The sequence below is a fragment of the Rattus norvegicus genome, chromosome 1 (assembly GCF_021556685.1).
Source record: "Rattus norvegicus strain SHRSP/BbbUtx chromosome 1, alternate assembly SHRSP_T2T, whole genome shotgun sequence".
NCBI classification, from domain to species: domain Eukaryota; kingdom Metazoa; phylum Chordata; class Mammalia; order Rodentia; family Muridae; genus Rattus; species Rattus norvegicus.
Genome location: NC_141534.1, coordinates 240,469,370 through 240,488,467, shown reverse-complemented (window position 1 = coordinate 240,488,467; position 19,098 = coordinate 240,469,370). Strand labels below are relative to the sequence as shown.

The 19,098-nt window shown below is 43.4% G+C and overlaps 1 protein-coding gene across 7 annotated transcripts in view; it reads right to left on the bottom strand.

Annotated features, from left to right (window-relative positions):
- Positions 1-18,645, bottom strand: part of Il33 (interleukin 33) — a 34,337-nt gene extending 15,692 nt beyond the window's left edge. For 3 of the 7 annotated variants that reach the window (XR_015632499.1, XM_087575176.1, XM_087575181.1), the window contains exons 1-2: positions 18,593-18,645; positions 9,190-9,374 (exon numbers count right to left, since the gene is read on the bottom strand). The gene's annotated coding sequence lies outside the window, so the exon portion shown is untranslated. Of the gene's footprint in view, positions 1-9,189; positions 9,375-10,078; positions 10,286-18,592 lie in introns of those variants that run through there. The other 4 variants (XM_087575183.1, XM_087575180.1, XM_087575177.1 and 1 more) reach the window with 4 other exon arrangements.
- Between the last annotated feature and the right edge of the window lie 453 nt (positions 18,646-19,098).

The following is a 19,098-nucleotide window of genomic DNA, read 5'->3' as shown; positions in this document are numbered from 1 at the left end:
AAAGTTCATTGGTAACACCAGTTTTACAGTAGTGGAATTTGCCACTGGATCAAGAGGTGCATGCACTTCATGACTTAATAGCTATTTCCATGCAACCTCCGAAGGTGTGTGTTGGTTTGTAGTTGGCTGACAGTCTAGATGAATTTTCTCCCTCTCCCGTTTCCCACCCCCACGGCCTGAGGCTGCCATAGTTGTTGTCACCTTTGACACACTTATCTTTCTGAAAAACAGGAATATTTTGAGGACACTATTCCGTGTGTTGTGGGTCTTGGACTGAATTCAAAGGGGAGAATGGGCCGAACACTGGCTTTCACAGCTTTCTGCTTGCTGGGTGAGGCTACCGTGTGAACAGCTATATCAGTATTCCTGCTGCCATGCATTCTCAACTGTGATGGGCTGTACTACCTGACCTGTGAGCTGGAATGAACCTTTTCTTCTTGAGTGGCTTCTACCAAGTATTTTATCACAATAATGAGATACAGTTAAGAAAGTCACCTCCGTCAGCAATGCTTATTGAAACGTTGTGCCTTGGTGCTTGGGCTTTTAAATGAAATCTTAATTGATAAATTTCGTGTGGAAATATCTAATTTCTAAATATCATATGGAAATGGTATTTGCATTTAAGAATTGTGAGTTTTGTGCCTTGCTTTAGGATATCGTTCACATCTATGACTGAAAGAAGATTTGCCTACAGCTATTTTCTAAATTTTACTTTTTAATATTTTATACTTGGATTTTTTGATTGATTCATGATTACTATGAGCACAGAAATGTAAGTTGTGGTGAGGTGTGGTGATACACTCCTTTAATCCCATCTCCCTGGAAGCAGAAGACAATATATCTTTGTGATTTTGAGACCATCCTCAAAATGTATGTATGTATATATGTACACATGCATGTATGTATATGTATATATGTATGTTGTTTTCAACTGCTTGTTCGAATTATGTTTGCAGTCCAGTTTAGACTACGTAAAGTTTTGATGCGTTATGTTGGGAGCAGTGTGCAAAGGGCTGTGAGTAAAGGCCTCTAATAGTGAGAAACTTCTAAAATTTATTTATTTTTTTTGAAGCAAGGGTCTCACTATGTAGCCCCTGGCTGGCCTGGAATTCTCCATGTAGACAAGGTTGGTCTTGAACTCACAGGGATTCATCTACTTCTGGCTCCAATGTGCTGAGACCAAAGTGTGTACCACCATGCCTGGCTGATAGCAGGAAGCTTTTAAAATATTGAGAAACATTCAATGTGCTTTGTGAGCATAGTCTTCTGACTCTGTAAAGGGCCATCCCAAGAAAAAGAGAGTAAAGAAGACCAGTTTGATGGCCAATTAAAACACTCCAGACACAGTGAGAAAAGAGCTGGGGTCATGTTTGTAGGAACAGTACAAAGTGTATGAGGTTGAATGTGGGCCAGTCACACACTTCGCAAAGCCCTTGAGTGTCAGCATGAGAAACCCCATAGTTCTGAGTCTCAAACAAAAAAAAAAGTGTGAGCTGTAATCATTTCCAAAGTACAAATGTGTGTGGTGGCCTCTTTGGCTGTAGGAAGTTACGTTAAACAAATACTGCATTGCCATTTTAGGTCAGGGACTGTGTACCATCAGCATGAGCCCATGGGACAGCATGTGAAGATTTTCTTTTCAGTTGGGTGTATTATCTACCTCTGGTCAACCAGCAAGTCCTTTAGACACTCCTGCCCTCTTACGTGTCAGGCAATTCCCTTCACTGACCAAAGCTGTTGATAGGTCATCAGAATGTTGGTTTGGCTGCTGACTTTTCTTAGTGAGAATCTTGCTTTGAAAATGTGGTGAAGCAGATTGATTTCCTGTAACCAATCCCATTAAAATGCAAGGTCCTTTAGAAAACTTTTACTAGACATGTATACTCAACTTGGAAAAGTTGGATAATATCGAAAAGAGGAAATTCAACCTCTGACCCTAAAGAAAGTAATTAAATGGTTTGGAATTCATTTCAAGGAAACCTAACTTCACTGAGGTCTCTTGAGGTCATAGCAGTGATAGGCTTGGGTCTGTGCACAGAGGGCTGTCTAATGATGATGCCAATAATAAGCCAAACAGTTTGTTGCTAGGCTAGGTGCTGGGGCTGCAGTGGTGAATCAGTCAAAGTTCTGCCTTCCGAAGTTTACTCCACATCGGGAGGAAGCTGTTGAGTAATATTCTGGCAAATACAATCTTCCTGAGCACGGACTCAGGAACCTGGAGCAGAGCAGGTGCTGAGGAAGTGCAGTCCCAACTTACGTCAAAGGTCCATCCACAAGGTGCAAGGGAGGTCAGGGTGGGGCAGAAAGAAACACCTTCTGGGCAAAGAACACTCCTGGTTAAGGGGTCAAGTCAAGACAGGCTCAATCTGCTTAAAGAACAGGGGGAGTCTGGCTGAACCATAGTAGGTTCTCAGGAACATAGTGGTGGGGTTAGAGATGGCAGAGAGCAGGAGGCATGTTTGGCTGGGCTCAAGAAGCCAAAGGAAGCAGCTTGGTCTCAACTTAAAAGACAGAAGGAGCCAAAGAAAAGTTTTAAGCAATATGTGATTTGACTTTTTTTTTCATTTCTCTTTCTTACCTCCCTCCCTCTCCCTCCTTCTTTCATCCCTTTCTTCCCTCTCTCCATTCTTTCCTTTCCTCCTCCTCCTCTTCTAGACAGAAATTTACATATCCCAGACATTGATACAAGTCACAGAGTAGAGGACTTTTTAAAATTACATTCATTTGTTACTCATGTGCCATGAATAATGGATAATAGGACAACTTGCAAGGCCCGCTGCTCTCTTGTACTACCTGGGTCCCAAGCATCAAACTTAAGTTAGCAGATGTAGCAGGAAGCGCCTTTACCCACTGTACCACTTTAGTGACTCAGTCTGGGTCTTCTGACCCTCTTGACTTGATCTCACAAGTGCTAGAAGCACAGGCTTCCATCACACCTAGTTTCTGGGATGCTGGGGATTGAACCCAGGACTCGTGCTAAGCAAAAACTCTACCAACTGAGCTTTGTGTCCCGGCCTTTTAAAAACAAACAAACAACAACACAAAATCTATGGCTGCCGCACAAGAGACATCTGAAGGTCAAGAAGGGTGAGCAAGGAGTTTACAATAAATCAGACTCTACAAAAATATACTTATTGCTTTAAAAAATGTATATGTACTTATATGTCTGTGTGAGTTTATGCACACCATGCATGTGTGGGTGTGTGCCTACACAGGCCAGAAGAGGATCTCAGATCCCTGGAACTGGATTTACCAGTGGTTGTGAGTTGCCACATGTGGGTTCTGGCAACTAAATCCAGGCCCAAGAACAGTATGCACTCTTAACTGCTGAGCCATCTCTAACCCTTAGGACAGACTCTTCAGTGAGGAGAGTGGCGGTGACTGCTTCTGCACTGCTTTGGCCATCCATCATAAGTGAGCCACGGGCTTTTTCATTAGCTGTTTGGATATGATTGTCTTCCTTTTAGGGGTGAGTAAACAGTAGCTCACCTCTTGCCAGAGGGATAGCTTGGCAAAGGCTATACTAATAATTGTAAGTGAAGCCAGATCTGATAACAAGCTCTGTCCCTGGAGGCATGGGAGACGTTGATAGAATGGGGTGATGCTGAATTCCAGGGCCTCAAGTCATAGTTTACTATTTTGTCAAGCCTTTATGGTCTAACATGGGAAGATTCATGAGTCTGTGATGGGATCGCAAGGACATATTGCTAGTTCACAGAAAGAAGCAGTGTCCCCAAATGATCTGCCCTAGTTTTATTTCTACAGCTGTGATAAAAACACACCAACAAAAAACAACTTGGGAAACGGATGGCTTTTTCTTACGCTCCCAATTTCAGGTTATACAGTCCTATGGGAGAAGTCAAGGCAGGAACTTTAAACAGTATTCACATCGCATCGCAGCCAAGGGAAGAAAACGAATGCTTACATGCTGGCCTTTTGTGTTCAGTTCCATTTCTCTCCATCTCTATAGTGGTCAGGACCTTCCCCCTCTCCCAACCAGGGAATCGGCCACTCACAGTGGACTAGATCCCTCCACATCCACTAACCCAACCAAGACAATCCCCAAAGCCATCCATACAGTGTGGCCCGCTGCACACGCCTGCCCCAATTGGTTAGTCTCTTTTTCTCTAGCGATTGTAGGTCATGTCCCGTTGAAACCATCACCTGGTCTTAGCTGATAGAAGAGGAAGCTTTCTAACACAGTGTGACTTCATCACAGGACAGCGCTGACGCACAGTGGGTCTCTTACACCAACCCTCTGCCTTCTTGGGCACCTCTTGGGTGGTTTCACTTCCTTTTCTGGCGGAAGTCGGAATAAAAGATACACAGGAAGGGAAAGCAGCAGTGAAAGCTACCTCCTCCGCTTGAGCAGAGCTGAGTTACTTTCTCTTTCCTTCCTCCCACTGCTGTGAAATTTCCCTCTCCTGGGGAGGGAAAGGAAGTGCTCCCTGGAGAAACGTGACAAATCAATGAGTCCAGACAATCACCCGCGAGGAGAAGCGAGAAGAGGGTGAGAAGAGGAGAGGATGCTGTTATTCCTGGAAAGATTTCTGAAAAGAGGCACTTAGTATTTTTTAAATTATTATATTTATTTACACACACACACACACAGAGAGAGAGAGAGAGAGAGAGAGAGAGAGAGAGAGAGAGAGAGAGAGAGAGAGAGAGAGAGAGAGAGAGCCCTGTGTTTGCCCTAGGAGACCAGGAGGGAGCTCCCTTACACAGATCCTGGAAAACAAACTGGGGTCTTCTGGAAGCGCGCCACGTGCTTTTAAGCACGAGCTGTCTTTATGGCCCCAGCTTTTATTACCTGTGACCCTCTGCTACCCACTGCTGCTGCGTCCTTGGCTCCCCCTTGGCCTCTATCCTTTCCCTCCGCCTCCTCACGCTGTAGCTTTAGGTCATAGGGCACAGCTGTCTTTCATCCGTGCCCACCGGCTTCCACAGCTGCACATCTTTGCTCACCGGTTCTTGCCAGTGATGCCGGATGTTTACCTTCCTAATACCCCACAGCTAAGTCGCTCGCATTGCTTATCACTGCCAACTCTGTTTCCGTGTCCCTTTTGTTGACCTGCGAACCCTTCGGGAGTAAGGGCTGTGGTGGTATCAGCGTCACTTTCCAGGTACTATTGATAACAGGTAATTAGTACACATTCTGTAGTTTGGATCAGTGCTTGCAAAATCTCCATGAACTAGGTAAAGTAGGCATCAGCCACGGAAGATGTGTGAGACACCACGGCTATCTCTAAGGTCTACAGAGCAGAGCCGGTGGAACTCTGGGTTGAGCGGTACCAAACTGGCACCACTCCGCTATTTTTGGCTTGCAGAGTGATAATTTTATGTATCTTAGCCTAATGGGAATCAGACTTCATGTTCCTGGGTGGCAATTCTTCCTGAAGTAAAGTAGCTGGCCGGCTCATGCTCTACAATCGTAGGTTACCCATTCAAATGTTCAGTTCAGGGCATCCCTTTATTTCCTGGCTTCCTCTTGAAACCCATTCTATAACTTTATGTGTTTTGGATGTCCCCGATGTGTGTGCACTAAGTCTGTAGTGATTTCAAAAAAGATAGACTGGCTTCCTGATCCTGACAGCTTAGGCTCAGGACCCCCGAACTCCCAACCCCCCCACTTCTTGGGCCTTACACTGTTCTATCAGGTTTAAAAGCGAGGCGAGTGGATGGGTGCGGTGCTTCCTGTCTCCCAGAGTCCCCTTTGGTACCTACACCTGAGCCTGCCCCTTGCCCACCCCTAGGATGCCATCCTGCTCCCCTTCCAGCCACTGTTACCTCCTGCACAGCGGTGTTCGCTTTGTTTTCTTTTGTTTTTCTGCATTCAGAAAGCTGTTAGTGCTAGAGAAAAGGTGTGTGTAACGGCATGAATGGTGCACTCAACAAACAGAGCTTTGCTTTTAGTTTAACTCTGAAGGGCAAAACAAGTTTTTTCTCCTACCTTAGACTAGGTTTTAAGTAAAACTTAATAAGTAAATACATAAATGACTATAATAAAAATTCAAAATTAATATGAAATATCCAATAGGAATAAAGTGTTTGTTTCATTCATTTTTCTCTTTATGTCCATTCCCAACCAGGAACATATCTTTTAAAAATTACATTATGTAGGGAGCCGTATTGGATTTGGGCCTGGCCGCTTTGTGACTGCATAGCTCAAGGTGGCTACGTGACTCTGGGCTGCATGGCCACAGAGGTTCAACCTTGAAATGACTGCCATACAGACATGAGATTGTTGAACTAAAGCCTCTCCCAGGAAGACCCTGGGAGCAATGACAGGATGTTTCAGCCTGAGCAAAACACCGGATGTCCCTGAGCAGATTCCTGAGAAGGGTTCGACCTTTTCAAAGAACATGTCCCCGGAAGACTGTTGCCTCTTTGTTATAGGAGGATATCGTGCAGTGTAGTGATTCACCTTATATCCTTGGGCACTTCCCCAACCCCTAAGCTTCAGTTCCAGCTTCTATTCCTGCCTCAGAGCTTTAAATGCTGTACATTTCTCTCAATAAACGAGACCTTGACAACAGAACTTTTGCTTGGTCTCCTTCTTGTCTTGCCCCCCATTTAGGCCCAAGGGTAGCGCCCCTTCGGGACCCTGAATAACTGGGTCCCCGCTGGCGGGGACAACATTATACATTATAATAACATATTACATATTAATATATTAATAAATATAGTAAAAATATATTAAATATATTTAACACTTGAATAAGCACTATGTGACAAGTATGTACTAGATTAAGTGTTTTTACATAGTTACATATATGATATATATTACTATATAATATATATATATATTCACACTTGAATAAGTATTGAGTACCAAGTACTGTACTTTACATAGTTAACTGGGTCATCGCAGCAATCTTGCCAGGGTGGATACTATGTTCTGTCCTACACAGATGAAAAGAAAATAGAGCACAGATATGTAAGTAATTCACCAAGGTACAGTGGCTAAAAGCCCAAGCAAACACTTTAAGGAATGGGTGGAGAGTCCTGATCCTGTTACATTTCATCTCTATTGCTACCCTCACATCCCAGCAAACTTCCTTTGCCATTCTGAGATTACAATTTCCTAGTTGGCAAAGGTTTGCTCTGCTAAGAAAACAAAACTAGAAGTTTGCCTTGATCTGGATCATTTGGCCCTGTGAGTGAGGGTCATACTCAAGACTTAGGGTATCATGGGATGTGATCTCTGTAGAATGTGCTGTGGTTAGAAAAGGGAACTCTCAGAGCATTTCAAGTCAAAGAACAATTTTCTTTAAAAAAAAAAAGTATACATTTTGTTACCAGTGCATAAACAAAAGGCAAAATCGTTAGTGTATTAATAAATGCATGGTTTCTAAGTTTAAAGTCACATTTGGTCATTATAAATTCAGTTAGACAAAAATTATTTCCAGCATAATGGTGGATTAGTTACCATGGAAACCTTCCTGACAAGAATGCTGAAACTAAAATATTAAAAGGAATGGTCAGGCCTGAGAGATGGCTCAGCAGTTAAGAGCACACACTGCCTTTGGAGAAGACCTAGGCCAGTTCCCAGCACCCACATGTTGGCCTACAACTTCCAGTAACTTGAGTTCCTGGGTACCCAACACTCTCCTGGCACCCAGAAGCACCAGGAATGTATATGGTACATATACATGTACGTGCAAATAAAATATTAATACACATGAAATAAAAATAAAACCTTTTAAAAGAATCAAAGGCTGCGTGTAGTGGTACACACCAGTGATCCCAGTACTTGGGAGACGGAGCAGAGGATCTCTGATTTGAGGCTAGTCTGGGCTGTAGTGTCCAGAACACTGTAGGCAAGCTCTGTTTCCGTCTAAAACTGTCTTTTATGTCCCAGAAAAAAAGATAGAAGTTATACCAAGTGCCAAAGTTAGGGGATAAGGCCCAGGACATGCCCAAGGTGGTGATTCTAACTGGAAATTGAGTTCCCAAGGAGCTGCAAACAGAACACAGGAAGGACTGAAACAGATAAACCAGAAACACAAAAGGAACAGCTAGGAAGCCAGCCTCAACCATGCCCCTTTGAGAGTTACTTGTCCTCTGACAAGTGTGTGTGCTGACATCATGGTGCCTCTGTGCTTCCAAAATTCTGACCCAGATAATGACACATAAAGCAGTTTTAACATAGTAGTGCCCTAAAAACAATGAGAACAGCAAACACAGATCTTAGAGATGGTAGCCAGGCGGAAAACCACCAGCTATTCCTCACGAGAGGCTTTGGGGCAAATGAATAGTTTATAGTCCAATTTGACAAAGTAAATATGAGTTCTGAGGATGGTGGCAGGAGCTGACAGAGAAAAGAAGCAGAGACCGACCACCAAGGCTTCATTCATTGGAACGATCTGCAAAGGTGTGTGACACAACTAGTTTTTTTTTTAAAAGATTTATTTATTTATTATATATAAGTACACTGTAGCTGCCTTCAGATACACCAGAAGAGGGCATCGGATCTCTTTACAGATGGTTGTAAGCCACCATGTGGTTGCTGGGAATTGAACTCAGGACCTCTGGAAGAGTAATCGGGTGCTCTTAACCGCTGAGCCATCTCTCCAGCCCAACACAACTAGTTTTTAATCTGTTTATCGAGCAAAGAAATGAAAAGTATGAAATATGAAACTTTTAAAACAAGTATTAAGACGAACACCGAGTATAGCAGCTAAGCATCAGATTTGACACGGGTGGATCAAGTCCATGGCCTGGGAAGTGTGTGAAAGCCTTCCTTCAGATACAATCCACAGACATGAAGACGTGGACACGTGAGAGAGAGAGGGTAGGAAATTTGGAGGGTAGATGGAGACAGTGTGCTGTGTATTTGAGGAAGCAATATTGAAGATATGTATGATGGCTGAGAACCTTTCAGAACTTTCTAAAGAGGTCAGTTCTCAGATCCAAAGACACCAAAGTGTCTCAAGCAGGAGCGAAGGTGGAAGGAAGCACTCTGCATCTTGAGGTATTACTCGTGAAACTGATGAACATGTAAAGAGAGAGAAAGAGAGAGAGAGAGAGAGAGAGAGAGAGAGAGAGAGATTATAATGTCAGTTCCCAAAGAGAGAAAAGCTGTGGGCTCGAACAAAACCAAAGTTTAGAGTAGGCTTCTGGGTGGATGGTTATGTTTTACATTAGCCCCAGGATCTTAAAGCTAACACCAGATAGTCAATGAAGTACCTCGGGCATCTAGGAAGTCCTCCTGAGACTGCAGGGATGGCCCCAAACACCTTACTTTACTGGTAAGGCATATGACGTGGTGAGCTGGAGTCTGCTGGGCCGGGGAGCAGGACTCTGGGGTTTCAGCTCACAGGACAGTTATTGTGGATATCATGCTCCCATTCTCCTGGTGTTTCTTTAACATGCTAAACAACAGCAGAGAAGAAAGGAAATGTGAGGAAAATTACTGGATATCCGTCAGGGAGGGGTTTGTTTTGGCCATTCTTGTCTTGTGTGTGGGATTGAGTGACTGACTACCGTGAGCCTTTCTCTGGGAAGACTCGGCTCATCTGCTTGCTCTGTTGCATGATGGGACGGGATGGAGTCTTATTTGTTTCCTTATAGTTTGGAAAACGTAGGAGGGCGAAAGAGGCAGGTTGTAGGCATGTGCTCAAGGCTGAGTCACAGCCACTACGTTGTGTGGAAGGCAGCAGAGGACAGGTAGGAGAAAGCTCCGTGTATACAAAGCTCAGGAATATTCAAGGGAAAAAGGTGCCAGACCATAGCCAGGCTTTTGAATCAGTCAGCTTACCAGAAATCCAACCTGTTTTCCTTCAGCTCCCTTTAGAGCCGGTGTGGCTTGCTGTCTAAAATGTTTATACCAAAGACCCACAAAGGAAAACAGTTTGCAAGAATAAGGAATGGTGACCTCAAAATGTATCGCTCTGCTCATTCGTGAAGACAAAATATTATATGCATGCATGATAAATTATTTCTGGTTCTTGCCTAATTTACCACGGGGATATTCTGCCAGGTCTGAGGGGGACTGCAGCTGGCAGCGATTCAATCAAAATAGATTGCTTAAGTGAGGATGAAAACTCGAAGGCTAGTATGAGCCTGGAAACAGTACCTAGATCCCAAAACTTCAGATGGTTTCCGCAGTGTGCACAAATCCGGAGCATAGCCAGGGTAATGTTGCTGGCAAAGCCCTGGCTTTCGTCACCTGGTTCGCTGTTTATTTTTAAGGGAAGCACGAGGCTTTTCCAGACTGCGGTGCTCTGGATTCGTGGGTTCAGCCTCAAAGGAAAGCACACCGTCTCTTTAAATTACGACCCCTGTAAAGGAGCAGGCTCGCTTGAGCTGGAGGAGTTGCTCAGATACACAAAACACTGAAAGGAAGTTTGTTTTCACACACACACACACACACACACACACACACACGACAGGTTTATATTCAGAGCCAGTACCCCCAACTCCATTCTTGGCACACGGGATACTCCAAGAAGCTCCTAGAGTAGACCCTATGCACCTGTGGACTGCGTTTAAAGGCAACCTTAAAACCATCAAGGACTAACAAGGGGAGCTTCTGAAAGAGTGAAGCATGTGTTTTTAGAAATGAGGAAAGAAGGTTCTAGACTTTAACATTTAAGACCCAAAGAGGGAAGCTCAAAGCAATAGATACAATAGCAAGATTACAGTCATGGAAATGTGCCAACTCCATTTAATTATAAACACATGCACACACACATACATACACATACACACACATTACACACATACATATACATACACATAAAAGCACACACATACATACACACGCATACATACACACACGTGCACACACGTAAACACATACACATACAAACACACACATACAACACACACACATACACACACCACACACACATACACACATATACACATAAACATACACAGACATACACATACACACACACATACAAACACACACACACATTACACACATACATATACATACACATACAAACACACACATACATACACACGCATACATACACATGCATACATACACACACATACACACATACATATACATATACACACATTCACACACATACACACATACAACACATACACATACACACACAAACATACATACATACATACACTACACACACACACACACACACACACACACACACATCTATGTTTTCAAGCCAAGCAGGTTAGTTCACACCTGTAACCTTAGTCCTCAGGAGGCTGAGGCAAGAGGACTGCCACAAGTTCAAGGCTGGCCTGGGTTACACAGTGAGTTCCAGGCCAATCTGGGTCACAGAACAAAACATTATCTCAAAATAAAAGTGATCTGTTTGTAATTCTTATGTAAATGTGTGTGTGTTTGTTTCACAGAAAGGAGGTCACCTACTGTTTAGAGTAGAGTGCTTGCTGGTTAACTGAAAACAAGTTTCAAAAGTTTGCTTTGCCTGAACCTTTAAGGAAGATTTATTTATCATTTTATGTGTATGAGGGTTTTGTGTGCACTGCGTGGGCAAAGTGCCTGTGACTTATGTCCATCCATGTATGCCTGCAGTAGCCAGGAAAGGGCATCAGATTGCCTGGGACTGAAGTTAGAGTCCGTTGTGAGTTGTCATGTGGGTGCAGGGAACCCAACCCAGGTCCTTGCAAGTTCATCCCAGAACACGGAACATCCCTCCAACCCAGGGCCCAAGCTCGCTATTCTCAGGCCTCTGACCCCCATCCAGAGGTAAGAATTGTCCTTGGTGGGGTGTGAGGCAGAGGGTTGGCTAGCTGTACACAATCTCAGTCAGCCTGAGGTGCTTAGGTGTCACATACAGAACTTCTGTGTGATGTGGTTTATGAAATGTGATAAATTAAACAAAGCACATCATTTATTACATAAATTGTCTACTACTTCAACAGTGTTATAACTGAGAAAATTAGTGGGGTAGATTATAATTAATTAGTAATAGCTTAACAAAAGCCTAAGTAAATTTTCTTAATGTAACTACCTTCAAAAGTCTAAAACTTCATTGTTCTTGGTGCTCAACCCCCCAACCCTGTGAAATTAACCCTTTAAAAACAAACATAAACAAAAGCTACTGCGGTAGAGCATTTGAGCTAAGGATTATGACAGAATCTTACTATGTAGCCCAGGTTGGCTTTCACCTGTCTGACTCCACCTCCCAAGTGCTGTGATTAAAAGCCTATGATACCCCAGCCAGCAGCAGAATGTTTCAAAAGTACTTCTGATCCACTGTTTTTCCCACTGAAACACAAGTGCAATGTGAGAATTTGCTTGTTTTACTAACGTTTCCTTCCCATATTAACGTTGCTTTGCAACTAGGACGTAGGGGAGGAGTGCCTGCTAATTATAGGGATGACCTTTTTTTCCCCTAAAATATGTTTAATGCAAGTCTGGAGTGGGGAGAAAAAAAAAACTCAAATAAATGACATTTCATCAGACTGGCAGAACATGTTTCCAGGCAAGGTATCAGAATGTCTAAGATGGGAGAGAGAGAAAATTCCAGAAGCATTGACAAGTTTGGTGTAGATCTGGAATTTTCATGCATCACTGGTGGAAGTGTGGATTGCTACAACCTCTATCAGAAACAATGTGGCATTTCCCACTAAAGCTCAACAAATGACATCTTTGTCTCACAAGTTTGCCTGGAAAGTAGGGACTCAATACCAAGGCACAGATGCGTTCACCAGAAGGCAGCTAGAGAATGCTCGGAGCTGGTCATACACTCTAAGCAGGGAGCAGCACGCACGTCCATTCGAGCCGTCACAGATAAGTAGAGGTACGTTTATTTAGGGGAGTTCTAACGAGCTATGTGAAGTAAAAAGCTTCTGCTACTCGGACGAATAACAAAGTTGTGTGTTAAAAAGATAATGCTGAAGGAAAAGCACGAGGCAGGATACAAAGTCTGGACCAGCGAAAACTACAACATCAGGCACTTAAAAATTAAGCAGACCAACTTGTCATTTGTGGCAATTTGACTCAAAAGAATTGCTAACTAAAATGACCTAGCCAAAACAATAATAAAACTCTAAGTCCACAGTGGCATTCAGAAGACAAAGCAACTACAAAATATTTTCCAATTAAGATATTATTTCGTGTCACCTATCTTAGAAAGTTAATTTAAATCCATCCATATGGCACAGCAAGGCTCTCCCTTGTACAAGGACTACAGTCGCTCCCAGTGCAGCTCTCATGGGGTTTCTCGTGTGTTTTCGATGTCCACATTGGAGGGCAACAGAAACGCTCACGTTGAAGAGCAGGCAGTTAAAAGCTCCACGTTTCACAATGACACGTTCCCAAGCCAGCTGGCACAGCCAAAGGCCAAAATCCAGAGCTCAGTGCTGGCATTTCGCTGCCAGGCTTCAGCGATGTAATTGTGTAAGGCTGGTGGCGTCTCCAGCTACCCATCCCCCATCACTTCCTGTTTTTATTGTTTTTTGCATAGGATTCCTAGTGGTCTCTGTTTTGGCTACCAGAAATTGGGCTAAAGTAAAAACATTAAGTTACAAAGACTGTTGAACGCTGGTCTCCTCATCCGTAAGACTAATAACAGCGCCGTGCACTGAATATTAACTGACAATGACACGTTTGAAAGTTGAAGGCATAGGGGTTTTTCATGCATAGCTAATGAGAGTTCCTAGCCATGGAGCTAAGTGAACCAAGCATCAATCCACACTTTGGATTGCTCCACGGTCTAGTGATTATGCATCACACGTTAACAGAAGTACTCTTCAGAGGTCTGAAGATGCACAGACATTCTGGGGCAGACTTAATATGCGGCAGCGGCCATCCGCTGGATCCCTGCCTCCGCACTTTAAATGGGGCTGATAGCAGGCTGAGTCTTCCTGACCTAGTGACTGTGAGAACTAGGTTTGATTCGAAACTACTGAATGGAAAGGACTGTTAAGTACCCCTCTTCTCAAAGATCACACCAAAGAGATTCCCCGCTGTCGTATCAGAACTCTAATAGCTTTAATACTTCTGTGTCTGAGTCTGCTCTCTTGGGTCTGATACCAAGGACCAAGGAGGCGCCTTCCACTTGATATAATGAAAGAGATAATAGCCAAATGTCCAGATCACAAGCTTGATGTCACATCGGAGGCACGACACTCTCTTCAGCTCTTTTTATTCCTTGCAGTTAAGAACACCCAGTTTAACTTGCAGAGATCAGGGAACCTGCAGGGCTCTGACCCAGGTCCTCTGCATGCCTGTTATGGCTGAGTCGCTTGACCACATTCCTGTGGAAATCGTAACAGTGGGTGCAGGGACTGTCCCTGACTCTTTTGCATACTTGTGGGACCCCTTTCTTCCTATTGGGTTGCCTTTGCCCAGCCTCGATGTAATGGTATGTGCCTAGTCTTATTATGGCTTTTTATATGATGTTCGATTGATGTCTGTGGGAAGCCTGTCGTTCTCTGAGGGGATGAGGAGAGGGAATGGGTCCGGAGGAAAGGATAGGTGCGGATGGGAGAAAGACTGAGAGGAAGGGATGGAAGGGAAACTGTGGTTGGGATGTAATATATAAGAAAAGAATACAAAAAAATTAAAGCACCCAGTTTATTATATTAAATGTCTTCTAGATAACGATAGCTACGTTTGTATTCACAAAACATACTCTTAGGTCAGAGAAGGAAAAAAATGTGCCTTCTTCAATAAAAATAATCTATAGCTCCATTCAGGGATTATGTATTTTGTTGTTGTTGTTGTTGTCACACATTGGCATTTCAGTTCACCAAGTACATAAGAAGTTACGTAGAGATCTGATGAAGCGTGGACTTGCTTTTGTTTTAAGGCAGGCAGGCTTTCACTGTGGAGAGTCGTGACTGGCCTGGAACTTGCTTTATATACAGACCTGGGAAGGACACACAGAGATCTGCCTGCCTCTGCCTCTCCAGGGCTCCACCCCATCTGTCTACAAAATATTTTTGAACATGATTGGTGTGAATCTGGACGGGTCGTATACAATAGATGCACAGAGGATAACAGAAGATACCACCCAGGGAGGGAAAACCCAAAGTAACACATTCAGGGTTGAGGAAGCTCCTGTTTGGCTGTGAGATATGGGGGTTGGGGTGAGGGTAGGGGGAGAAGAACCATGTGCGGTAGCTCAAGCCTGTAATACCAGCATTTGAGAGCCTGCAGGTGGAGGATTGTTGTGAGTTCAAGGCTAGCCTGAAGGGTTCCCAGCTAGCCTGGGTTACAGTATGAGACCTTGTCTCAAAACCCCCAAACTTTCTTTAAATGGGGGAAGGGGTAGGGAGCTGTCAAGAAAGCTCAGCTAGTTAAACCACTTACTATGCAAATCCAAGGAGCCCAGTTCAATCCTCAGAACCCACAATAAAGGTGGAAGGAGAGAAAAGACTCTACAGAGTTGTCCTGTGACTTACATGCGAACACACCCACACGCATGCACAGGCACACACACAGGTGCACACGAACACATGCACACAAAGAAGTGAGCTAAGGAAAACATGACTAAGTATTATTTCTTAAGTATCTGTCATTCACAAGCCAGCAAGCTAACGGTGGTTAAGACAAGCAGAATAGCCATACATAGCAATGAAAGTTCGATTAAAGTCCTCCCCAGAATGTTGAGTCCCTATTAGGACTCTGTGGGATTAACGAGCAAAACATTCTTCTGATGATTTTTTTTTTACTGCATTCTCAGAGGAACTCTAAGGAATTTTATTTTTAAAAAATCATTTGATTTATGAGGTGTTCAACATGGAAGGGAATTGGATATAAATTGTAAAACACCTAGCCAAGTTTGTGGGTGGATCCCTCTCGTTCATAGCAACAGCAATCATAAAAGAAATAGAGAACAGGCAGTAGCTGGTGGGAACCTCTCACTAGAGTAACAGTGGGCTCAGCCCTGGCCAAAGAGGTGAATGTTTAGACTATAGTGTTTTCTCACTAATATTTTACCTTTGAAAGTGACGGGAATTTTGAATCAAAAATTCTTCTTCCCAGAGAGGCTTTAAGACATTAATGACAATGGTTAGAAGCTTTTTTACTTCTTTGTCTTTTGTTGTTGTTTCTTAATGACACTTAGGATTTTAATCCCTGACCTGAAATTTATCAACTTTACAATTCATTATGATAGGTACAACCTTCCTGAATCTCACTTTCTTGGCATCCCAAATCGAGACAGTAACATTTGTGTCACCAAGGTTGCAAAAACAGAATAACTGGAAGATTATCTAATGTTCAGTAGACAGAAATGGAATCTGACCTATAGCCTCCGAAAGTCACTTCCAACTTGTAGAACCAGTCACAGACCTTCTCTTGAGTAGGGTTTTGGTGATGTTTGTTTATTTGATAGTTTTGTTTTGTGTCACATTTCACACAAGAGGGGGCAAAAATAAGCCTCAGGAATGTTGGATAAAATCCAGATTCACATAGCTGATAAATGATAGCTAGATAAATGGATTTGAAGCTGCCACTAAAACCCGTGGGTTTTTTTTTTTCCTATTGCACTAAGTCATGTGTTTCCCCTAAAGGAAAAAAATTCTCAGGGGTATAACCTACCAGTGGCAAAAGCAGTATTTCCAGGAGGCAGCATCAGCAAGGGGAAAGTTCCCCCAACTTCCCACATTCTTTGGTCTCCTCTCATCCTGAGGTCTGCCTGCCTGTAGGGATTGCTCCCTTAGAAGTGCTGTCACAGGCTGGACAGACAGTTCAGTGGTAGCATGCTTACCCAGTGTGTCCAAGTCTTGGGTTTGTGTCACAGCACCGTAAAACAAACAAAAATGTTCCTTTTGCACCCAGACATTGACACCAGAGAAATGGTAAGAAAATGGAGGAATGAGAGATCCTACCGTGACCCCAAAGCCTTTGACCCGATCGTCATTTTACATTGCCCCACAGAATTACGGTTCCTTTCTACTGTTTGAGTAGTTCATATTTGATTGTGCAGTATCTAGCTGTCCCTTCTGCAAATTGATGCTCAAAGGGGGAATTCTGTCCCCCCAACCTTGTATGTTCAGTGTTTGCAAAAGTGCCAACTGTTACATAAAAGATGCATTGATTTTGGCAAAGTCAGACTCATGTTGTAAAACACAAAATGAAAAGCATATTATCAGATTTCTTAAGCATAAATATTCCCAGGCACTTATCTATTTTCTCCCTGCACTGTTTCTTTGTGGCATTTCCTTCCAATGATTTAATTTCTGGATGGAGTATAACTTTTTAACAATTGATACTCCCATTCCCAGAAATACCCCTGATATTCCTGCCCACAAAGCTCTTTTCTTGTGACCCTCGGCAGACTCCGGAGTTAACCATCCTAATCTGTCACCTTTTTATCTACTTCCAACACGATCTCTCCTGATAGTTTAAGCTCTCCATGGAATTATTTTTTTCTGTTAATGGGAAGCATACTGTTAGGAATGATCCAATGAAATAGCATTTAGGTGCCAGAGGCCATCAGAAGTGACTGCTCACGCTTTTACGGGAGATCCAGATCCTCTCAGAGAAGAATGGAGACAATGTGAAACTTGAGCCAAGAGGGCAATAGTACAAGCTACACGGTATGCTTAACTGTTTAAGGGGACTCTTCCTGTGTGACAAGGCTCAGGGGCCCCTAACTCTGAGAGATCAGAGGATGCTGAGACGTTTGAAACACAGAGCTGTGTGTCATCCAGGAGGAAATAGGAAGAGAACCATCAAAGATGTGAAAGACAAAAGTGAAAAACAGTTTTCCAGGATGCTGGACACAGTGGTGGACCACAGTAGCCAGTCAAGTGACTTGAGGAAGCAGACGCAAGTGGGAAACAAGTGTAGATTGGGAAGACAGCCACATGCGGCCTCCGGCTCCTGCGAGAGCACAGTATAGGGTATTTCATGCTGTGCTCTGTAATATCTGAACGACATACGTGCAGTTAGAGCAGTGGTTCTCAATCGGTGGGTTGAGACCCCTTTCACAGGGTCGCATGTCAGATAACCTGCATATCAGATATTTACATCACGATATTGTAACAGTAGCAGCATTGCAGTTCTGAAGTAGCAGTGAAATAATTTTATGGTTGAGGGGTCACCAGAACACGATAAGGGTCGCAGCAGTAGGAAGGCTGAGAACCACGGATGTACAGAGAGGTAAAGCAGAGGAAAGTATAAGGAAAAAAAAATTGCCAGGAGCATAAAGGACTAGCAGTCTTCAGAAGAAAGTCTCTGGAGTGAATAACGTCACAAATGGTGAGTGTTTTAATGTTTATCCATTTAGATTGTTGATTCCTTATTTTTACCCACAAACGCTCTGTTCTCAATTTTCCTGTAACCTTCCTTTTACTCACAGCCACTTGCAGACAGCTGCTGAGCACAAAGGAGGAAGCTGGATTACCTTCTTGCTTTGTAAAATTTCGTGGCAGTGGGGATTCAAAGACTAACACTGTCTACATCATGCAGTTTATTAATAATTTTAAAGATCACCCAAAGGGAAGCAATTAGCAATGTGAGTTAGTAGCAACGATTTTTCCATCCACTTTACTTCTGTTAGCAGTGATCACAAACCAGCCTGGTAATTTATTTCTCAGAAATAAGAAGGGAGCGGGCGCTCTGTAGGTCCTAAGGCTTTCCTTTGCAAAACCTACTACAAATTCCCCATGGTTTTGATCTCAGTCTTACCTTATTGATCCTGTCCTGATTTCTCCCTTCCTTGCAGCTGCAGTTTCTCCTCCGTGCAGAGCGCCTTGGGCTCTTTTTATGACCCAGAACTTGGCAGAGAACCAAATGGTCTTGGAAGAGAACTGTGGGAGGCAGGATTGGGGCCAGTTTTTCTCACTTCTTTTCAATAAGCTAATAACATTCTCGTCAACATTCCTGGTATGGTTCCATAAGCATCTAAGACTACTGATTTCTGCCTCCCCTCTGCCTTTCCTTTATCTCTTGATTTTCTATGTGTGTTGGGGGTGGGTGGTGGTGAGGGACGAGGTCTTGCCATGTAGCCTAGGCTGGCCTCTTAATTCACAATCTTACTGCCTTGGCCTCCAGGGATGAAACTATAAGATCAGCACACCCATTCTCCTCGTCTGCCTTAATTATAAAATTTAACTTCTGAGTGATGGATTTTGTCCACCCGCACCTTCCAGACTCATACCAGAATTAGCTCACGTACATCCCTCTCCCATCTT